At 39.6% G+C, this 10,166-nt stretch overlaps 1 pseudogene; it reads right to left on the bottom strand.

Moving 5' to 3' along the window:
* Positions 1-5,826: 5,826 nt before the first annotated feature.
* Positions 5,827-6,493, bottom strand: LOC130045508 (cytohesin-1-like; annotated as a pseudogene).
* Between the last annotated feature and the right edge of the window lie 3,673 nt (positions 6,494-10,166).

Raw genomic sequence — 10,166 nt, forward strand, 5'->3', positions numbered from 1 at the left:
TTCTTTGTAATACAGCTAAATACCACTGGAAAAAATAAATACAACCAAATACTAGAAAGTTTTCCAAGTTTCTTAATGCAAAAACAAAAACTGTTACTGATTTGACAAGTTTCTGATATAAAACAAATACAAATACAAAATTTAAATAAAAATACATGTATAAATACAATATATATAATAGATCTGATTCAACTTATCTGGTATTATAAATATATTACTTGGAAAGTTTCTCCATATTCAAATGCTACTAGAGTGTTCTTCAGTAAGTAACACCAAAACAAAATATAACCTTTTAATGGGTGCAAAGTTTTAACTTGGAATGATGAAAAAAAATACCAGGAATGGATCATAGTGATGGTTATGCAATAATTGAATGACTTCATGTCACAGACCCATACAATTGAAAATTATTAAAATGGTGTGTTTTAAATAATGTATTTTATCACATTAAAAACATGAACATATATGGAATGTCTATATAGATTCAATATTTAAGATTTCAATATCTATTTATAATAAAATGATTTTACACGTGTAAAATTACTCTTTCTAAATTAAAAAGGCACTTCCTCCAGTGGGGCCAAAGAGATAATACAGGGAATAAAGCACTCACCTTGCAATGTAGCAAATTATTGGCTCCCCAGCAACTGAGTACCACCAGGGTCAGTCCTGAACACAGAGACAGGAACAGCCTCTGAAGACCACTGGGTGTGACCCAAATGCCCATCCCCTCCAATACTTCCTCCCTTAAATTTTTCCTACAAGCCTTCATTTTTTTAATGCTAAATGATACCAACATACATATTTAATGTTATCAAACAATTAAGCTATCGTTAAACATCTTTAGAAGCTAGATATTAAAAAGAAAAGTGATTTTATAAAATCATGATTCCATCACTGTCTATCCTAACTAATCAATTTTGAAACTATGGATTTTTCACTATTGATTTTCTTAAATAAACACCTGTGATGTAAAAACATTTTGTTTGAGCTTTCTTAAAAGTGATGATCCAATTGTTGGTTTGTAAAATCCTAAAGTCTTTATTCACAAAGAACACTCATCATTTTCAAAATAAGAGGTCACTATATGAAAAAAATCATGATTCTGACTAAATAAAGATTTATAAAGGCATTAAAGACTATATTTACCGCAATTATATTGGAAGCTATTTCTCAGGAAAAAAACAAACAGAAGGCTTATTCCCCTACCAGTACAGCACAGTTTTTACCAAGACATAATTATGTTTTATGTAGCTTCATTTATCAATGATAAAGGTTACAATGTCCAAATATAAGAGTAATGATATTAATTTGATTGAGATTTGAGTATCTAAAGAGTTTTAATATTCTGTTCCTTTTGATTAAGACAACCTTGTCACACAAGGTTTTATTTATTGCCAGTGGACTTTATTAATATATTTTATGCATATGATAAAAGAGGTCAAAACATTTTTAATAATTACACATGATCTCATAATAAAAGATTTCCATTTTAGCCAGGAATCTTTCTAACACTCCCACACTTTCTCTCAAAGCATGATTCTTTCTACATTTACCAGTTTCCTCAAATCTTTATTCCTACAGTTCATCACAATTTACAATCTTTACAATCTGCATCTTCAGCCATAAAGAGTGCTGAGTGAAAAAAGACTGTGTAGATTCATTCACTCTATCTGAACTAATGAAAGAACACTGCAAAAATTAATAAGCAACTTACTGGTGGACACTGACATGCATTGCGTATAATTTTTTTGATTACTGTGAAATAGACCCTTACAAATCTGTTCATGATTAGGTTTCATTCATACAGTGTTGCAACACTCATCCCTGCACAGTACATTTCCCAGTGATCATGCTGGACAAGAACTGAATGTTAAAAGTAGGTAAAGGGATATTCTTGATAACTTTTCAGTATCAATATTGTAAACCACAATTCCAAAAAGGAGAGAGACAGAGACAGAGACAGAAAAAGAAGAAAAGCACCTGCCATAGAGGCAGGCTGGGGGGTGCTGGGTGGGGGCTGATGGGAGGGAACCTGGGACACTGGTACTAGGACATTGTGTGTAATATTAAAGAACCACAAGTCCTCTAGTGTTGGTCTATCACTTTTGCAATTTATCTTTCTAAAATAACCATGTGGCAAAAGATAAAGCACATGTTAACTTCTCTGTGTTGTTTTATTAATACGTAAGTCTAAATAAAAATAGAGTGGAAGGCCAGAGTGATAGTACAAGTGCATGTGACCAAACACGAGGGTAGTATGTATCCCTGACTACTTCCAAAAACTGACCCAAAAATACAAAACCTAGAGTAAATGTTGAGCACCCCACCAAACAAAAGCAAAATCAATGGACTTTATTACAATACTAATCATTCTTTTTATTTCATAATAATGAAATTTCATGTTTGATAAAATTTGAAGTTTTCAATGTTCAGTTGTAGAAAATATCTTTCTAATACAAGTTATTTGCTAGTAGATGTCTGTTTGAAAGTATTCAACTGCATTCAGGAAACCCTTCATTTTCACAGCAGACATTTGTAATGCTATATTCTGAAGTCAGTTAGTGAGTAAAATCCTTGGTGTTTCTCTGTTTCCTTTCTTCCAAAGGATGAAAATAAATCGTTTTCTCCTGAGAGAGGTGAGAAGATTAAATATTTACAGCCAAGAATAATGCTTTGTAAAAAGCTTGTAGGATAGGTGAAACAAAACTCTGATGTAAAATCTGTATTGCTAGAGATTAAATTCCCACCACAGTTATTATATAAATCATGCTTATGGAATGCTGTTTTTTTTTCTCAATGAATAAATCATAGTTGCTAAGTGCTGAATGTACCCATGTTCCATGAATAGGTCCTGAAGTCCCTATAGGAATCTTGTTCTCTTGAACCATGTATCCAGCCTCTGGTTGCCAAGTATTTTTATGTTTTCAATAAACTAAACTGAACCAGGCTATTATTACTGAATTGCAAACTATTAGAAGCCGGATGTAGCCGTTGGTGTATCACCATGGGAAATAAAAACTTATTATGTTCATTTTGTACATAACCTAGACAGTTGCATTTGCAAGCAATCATTATTTGCAAAGGCTGCCTCAGATATGAAGAGGTAGCACAGGACTCCATATCACAGTTTCTATACTTTCATTTCTAATCTACCTGCCACAGAATTCATTGAACTATAATTAAAGAGCAAGATAATTTTTCTAGGATGCAATAATATTTGCTTGAGTTGCTCAAAACTAATCTATTGCACACAAAGGTGGACCCTATTGAAACAATAATAATTAAAATTTAAAAACAACAGGGTAAGTATAGATGAGGTGAAAAACAACAATGAATGTTTCTGCTCTCAGTCTTCCATCACCAAGGAAATGATAATATAAATATAATTTCCAGAAAAATGTTGATTTTCAAATATTTTGCTCAGAAGAAGAAAAGTTTGTCCCAGCATAATACTTACTGAACTAGTTGTATGACTATTACATAATATTTATGTATCCATTAAGTAGAACCCAGAAGTAGATATAAAAACTATACCCACACTAGAATAACTGGCTACTAATTACTTCCTAGCCAAAGTCCTAAATTATATCTAAACAAAGATACATCAAAGTCATAGTTAGTAATTCCATATATAAAGACTCTTAAGCTTTGCTATAGAACTGAGGTTACTGATAGGGAACAAGTAAATGCTAATAAAAAGTAGTCTCAAGCAAGCGCCAACAACTAACAAGCAATTCTGGGTCAGCACAGTATCAGCCACAACAACAGCAAAAGGAAGGAAAAAGTAATAAATACAATAAAAGAAAATATTTTAATCTGGTTTGGTGAACACAGAAGTCTCTTCTTTCCCCCTATTCATTGTTTGAGAAATCTTTCTTGTGATCTCCATGTCTGTTGTCTCGTATGCTCACCAATCCTCTCTGCTTATTATCATAATAATTAACTTTCTCCTTGTCTCTCCACTAAACAAAAAGTACCTACAAAGCATAGATCCTGAATAATTTACACATGTCTGTTACTGAAATTAATTTAGAGCCCTATGTAAGTAGTAAAGATTGGGCAAAGTACCCGAAGTATTAGGAAATATGAAACAAAAATGATAAAGCAAAAATTTTCTAGTGAGTATTTGTCAGCCAGTAATTTTACAGCCCAATATTCAAACTTCTAATCAGTCTCCATACTCAATCACTTAGTGTCGCACTTGCACATACACACACATATATGTTATTTATATATATTCTCAGACTTGCACAGACACATGCGCATATATATTATTTATATATATTCATAATGTGAACGTCCTTTTTTCTATTAAGGATGTCATTTCCGAATTACTAGCTCCATTATTTGCCAGTTCTTCACCATTTTACCTCCTATTTATGCCATCTCAGATGTATCTGCCTAATCAAGTAATTCACAATGCATTCCAATAGGAATATTAACACTCAGGTTTTACATCTCATGCTGGAAATCAATTCCAGCATCCTGATGCATCCTCTTCATGCATCAAAACCAGAAAACTGCCCTAGGAGAGAAGCATTTTCCCCCTTGTAAAACAGATCCCTCAGTACAACATAGTAGGGTTTAACTTATTTGTTACTACAACATTTTCTGCGTTGAATGCAACATTTTCTGTGTTGAATGCTAGAGCTACACAATGGACAACACAATCAATTACAGCCTCTGTCCCCCTCAATATGGTGTCTGCAATCTCCAGAAATCAATGACAAAAGACCCATAGCCCTTCATGCCACTGCTGTCTCTGAAAAAAAAAAATCACCTGATGCCAAAATTCTTCCAAATGTTCCATAGCATATATCACTGTGATATTTGTATTACAAAAATAAATATATTGTTGCAGAAGTGAACCTCTCCATTGTTGCATGAACTTCCCCACTCCAAATTCTGATCAGGTGTCAGGACTGACAAGGTCACATTTTTCCAAGAAGATATGAAGATACTTATTGTTCACACAGTGTTAGCTTCTGTGGAGACAGACAAAAGCGCTGAAATAACCGAAAAGGGTGAGGAGGTATAATTGACTTTGTATCTTATTGCAATTAGAGAATAGGCTAACACTGCTGGTCCCACAGGTAGTAGGACTCTGCTTGACTTGAGTATCCCACTCATTGCCAAAGGCCAAAAGCACACCCTTTCATACTAGATGTGGCAAGAGTAGGGAAATACAGAGGTGTAGGTCTTGAAAGGTAGCATAAATAAAGCACATAACATAGAGCCAGAATCTTTATTACAGATATTGTCACTACTTTGTTACTATGGTGATACTCCTAAGTAATAAAAAAATCCTCTGGCAACAAAGCTGCTTTAATAAAGCCAAACTACAGTTATTGGAAGAAAAATTCTTTGAAGCTGATTCAGAAAGAAGTCTCAGCAATATATCTGTAAGAAACCTGTTTGACAGCCAACAAAGGAAAAAGTTAATGGCAATAATGAGACTTATTGAGGGGGAGGTAGACAAGGAAAAATGTACTCCCCATATACATGTGTCAGGGCAAGAAACAACTTTATGTATGCACACACATACGAGCATGCACGTGCGTGCATGTGCACACGCGCAAACACACACACACATGCACACACCACACCAGAAACAAAATCAATAGGGACCTAAAAGTATTTTAAAAAGCCATCCCTCTTTAGAAGGACGGGAAGTGAAAATATGCCCTAGTTAAATGATGAGATACCTGCCTCTAGAACTCGATCTGACTAAAATAGTTAAACGATAAAATCAAGATTTCTCTTTCCATATGGATGGATTAATCCCTCTTCCTTAAAACTTCCTGCCCTTTTTAACACAACTAACTAGTATAGGTTGTGCAGACTCGTGTTGAGCATGATGATGGCGAAGGAGAGCACATAGCAGGTGTCCGTGGACTGGAAGACCCCGGGGATTGCACAGGCAGAAGCGACTGGGCGAAGGCCTCCATCATGCGGTCCATCTTCTGCACTCCCCCGGCAGCCGGAAGCTCCACAGGAACTGCCACAGCGCCTGGACAAGGTTCAGGTCCGGGAACTCATGCAGTTCCACGAAGGCGTGGAGCACCTGGATGTTGAAGGCGTCTCTCTCCCCCAGGTAGTCGCCGATGGCCGTCTTGTTGAGCCCCTCCCTCTTGTAGAGGAACTCGGTGATGTCCTCACAGGTGCTCTTCAGCAGGTCGTTCTCGATCAGGAACTGGATCCCCTTCTTGAGGTCCATGTTGAACTTCCTCCTGCCCATGGCGACCTGCTTGTTCCTCTGCATGTCTTTCCTCTGTTCCTGTGGACCCTAAATTCTCAATTTCATGGGCTACTTCTGCAATCTCATCTTTCAGCCTCTGGATTTCCCCCAGCAGCTTCTGCTTCCACCTCAGATGTTCTCCAGCTCCTACTGCTCCTCTGGGGTCAGGTCACTGGGCACATAGCCAGGTCCTCCTCCATGGTGCTGGCACCCACCGCTCGGTCCTGGCCCCAGTCCCTGGTGTCCCGCCATAGCCGGCCGCGCTGGCCACAGGCCCAGAGCCCCACCCCCTGATGTTGCTCCTGCGGGGCGCCCACTAAATACCCATCTTCCAGAATTGCCGTATCATATTTGATAGGGTTCAAATATGGTAACACCTACAAGGGCAATTAGAGGTCGCCCCAAAAGCCTCTATCCCTCTCGGAAAGACTGGCAAGCTACCGAGAGTATTCTGCCCGCACGGAAGAGCCTAGCAAGCTATCCGTTGTGTATTCGATATGCCAAAACCAGTAATTACAATGGGTCTCATTCACCTGACCCTGAAGGCTTCACCAATATGGCAGCATTGAGAAGGATAAGAAAGGAGAGGCCAAAAAAATCTCAAGGCCGAACTAGGCTGCCACAACGAAGGAAGACAAAAATGATCGTCTATACTTTCAATGCACGTACGCTAGCATCAGATGCATCCATAGAGGACCTGATGGTAAAGCACGAAAGATCAAGTACGACATCATTGGTCTGACTGAGACAAGAAGGCACCAATCTCATCATGCCGTTTTCGACACTGTAGAAGAATTGTTCCTCAGAACATGTGATAAAAGAGGTGTCAGAGGCGTCTGTGTCCTTGTCAACACAAACTTGGCCATGAGCATTGATTCATTGGAATGCCTAACAACCCTAATCAGACGTTTACATTTGAATAGATGTGGCTCACTGTCAGCAGTTTCCATCTTCGTTGTCTACGCACCAACATCTAATTATGATGAAGGACAAATTGAGAAGTTCTACATGGAGCTGGAGAAGTTCTATAAAGAAGACTACACCTTCTACAAGATCATTGTGGGTGATTTTAATGCCAAGATAGAACCGAGAAGATCAGCCGAAGAACTTCACATCGGGACCCATGGCCTAGAATGGAATGAACAGGGTGAGAGACTGTCTGAGTTCATCATGTCGACCAAGACCATCCATGGTAACTCACAGTTCCAGAAGGCAGAATCTAAACGTTGGATATGGGAGTCTCCTGGTGGACGATTCCACAACGAATTAGACCACATCATATTCAATTGACGGTTTTGCCTGACCGATGTCGCTGTTGTCCCAAACGGGATCGGACCACTGTCTACTTCGTGCAAAATTCTACTTCACAGAGTGGGGAGAAAGGGCTGCAAAGTTTAAAAAGAGAACTCCCAGAACGACCACCAACTGGGAGCTCTTTGGCACTATTGTGGCAACATGGGAAGATTCCATTGTTGACAACATTAATGAGGAATATGATCGACTGATTCAGCACCTCCATGATTTTGCGAGGAACGCCAAGAGAGAGATAGCCACAAAAAAAAAAAAAGCCTGTCTTCAAAAACCCTTGAGCTTAGTCGCCAATGTGTTTTGGCGCATGCCTCAGGCAACTGCAAGCGAACATCCGAGCTCGCAAAGCAGTGCAGAGATGCAATCAAGGAAGACCTCAAAGAGAGAAGAGCAGAAGTGCTGGTAGATGCGGCAGAAGCTGGGAAAAGTATTTGTAACGGCCACCTGCCCTTTGCCAACAACAAGACCAAGATGACTGCCCTTCAACGTCCTGATGGATCTATCACATCTTCCAGAACGGCAATGGAGAAGATTATCCATGACTTCTACTCAAATCTCTTCGATAGCCATGTCCACTTGAGACATACCAAATTCCACAGGATGGATATGTCGTTCCCAATGTTCTCCCTTCTGAAATCCGACATGCTATTTCGTCAGTAAAGAAGTGAAGAGCACCCGGCCCAGACAAGGTCAGACCTGAACACCTGAAGAACCTGCCATCAGTACTCATCAATACACTGGCTCAGCTCTTCACACGCTGTCTGAATGCAAGGTTCCGTCCCAAAGGAAAACCAGCAGGACTGTTCTACTGTACAAGAAGGGAGACATCCATGACATTGGCAACTATGGCCCGATCTGCCTATTGTCTGTCATCTACAAATTGTTCACTCGAGTCATCCTAAATAGGATTGACAGAAAACTAGATGAAGGACAACCATGCGAGCAAGCCGGGTTCTGCAAAGCATTCAGCACCATCGACCATATCCACATGTTAACCAAGCTCGTTGAGGCTTCTCGGGAGTTCAAGATGCCACTCTGTCTAACATTCATTGATTTAAAGAAGGCCTTTGATTCTGTTGAGATAGATGCGGTCATTGAAGCCCTAGCCAATCAGGGCATTCAAGTTCAATACATCAAGATCCTCCGTGAATTGTATTACGGATTCACTACCAGGATCTCACCATTCTACAAAGAAGTAATCATTGATGTCAAGAGAGGGGTTCGGCAGGGTGATATCATTTAACCGAAACTCTTCAGTGCCACCCTCGAGAACATCATGCAACGACTGGAATGGGAAGGAATGGGAGTGAAGATAGATGGTAGGCAACTACACAACCTCCACTTTGCTGATGCCATTGTTTTAATAACCCCAAACATCAGCCAAGCGGCACAAATGCTGGCCGACTTCAACTGTGAGTGTGGAAAGGTCAGACTAAAGCTGAATCTTAAGAAGACAATGTTTATGAGAAATAGCCTCATTCCTGATGCTCCATTCGCTCTCAATGGAACGACCATCTCTGAATGCAACAGTTATGTGTACCTAGGTCGAGAAGTCAACATGACAAATGACCTGGCACCTGAGCTGCGCAGGAGGAAGAGAGGCTTGGAATGCCTTCAAGAGCGTCAAAGAAATAGCTAAGAGGATGAAGAATCTCCGGCTCTGGGCACACCTCTTTGATTCCACTGTTCTTCCAGCATTAACATACGCCTCAGAGACCTGGACCCTACGCTAATAGGATGAGAATGCTATTCGGGTCTCCCAAGAGGAATGGAAAGAGCTATGCTTGGAATGTCATGTTTCACTCAAATGAGAGAAAGAATCTGGAGTTCCAACATCCATCAAGAATCAGGGACGCTGTCTCGTTTGCCAAGGTGTCAAAAATCAGATGGGCTGGTCATGTAATGAGATTTAAAGACGACCGCTGGACTAGAGCTGTTACCGACTGGATTCCACGGGATGTCAAAAGACCGTGTAGCCGCCCACCTACCAGATGGTCAGACTTCTTCATCAAGATCATTAACGATCGGTTTGAAGCTCTTTGTGTTCCTAGAGCGAACAGATGCCATTGGGCTATACTAGCTCGCAACAGGGACAGATGGAGACGTTACTGGCGTCCGCTTATGCAAATCGACGATTAATGGGAAGTCAAGTGATCAAGTGATCAAGTGAACTAGTATAGGAAAGCTCTGTGTGGTAGAAAGAAAGAGATCTCGGTCTTGAAGAACACAGGGTTGGGTTCTGAGGATTTCCTTATTGTCTTTTATGTCCCAGTGGGTGCTGCAGATGCCTCTATGTATAGATGGAGGAAACCCTAAAATTTTTTTTTCCTCTAGTTAAAGAATGAGAAAAAGAATTTTCACATTGAAAATAAAAACAGCAGAAAATCTTTTTAGCAATAATAGCCCAACTGCAGCCTAACTACCAACAGAAACTCAGAGGTTTCAGAGGAGTTGAATGTGAGTTGAACTTCATTCATCTGGCTAATAAAAGCAGGTGCTAATCTAATTCTTCATCAAGGCAGTGTTGGGGAATTCAGGGACAAATTGAGTCTCCAGTAGTCAAGAAACTTAACAAGGTAATGCAAAGCACAGAAGTTAACACTGGGCTGTATCAACA

Source organism: Sorex fumeus, unplaced genomic scaffold, assembly GCF_029834395.1.
Source record: "Sorex fumeus unplaced genomic scaffold, SorFum_2.1 ptg000128l, whole genome shotgun sequence".
Taxonomy (NCBI): domain Eukaryota; kingdom Metazoa; phylum Chordata; class Mammalia; order Eulipotyphla; family Soricidae; genus Sorex; species Sorex fumeus.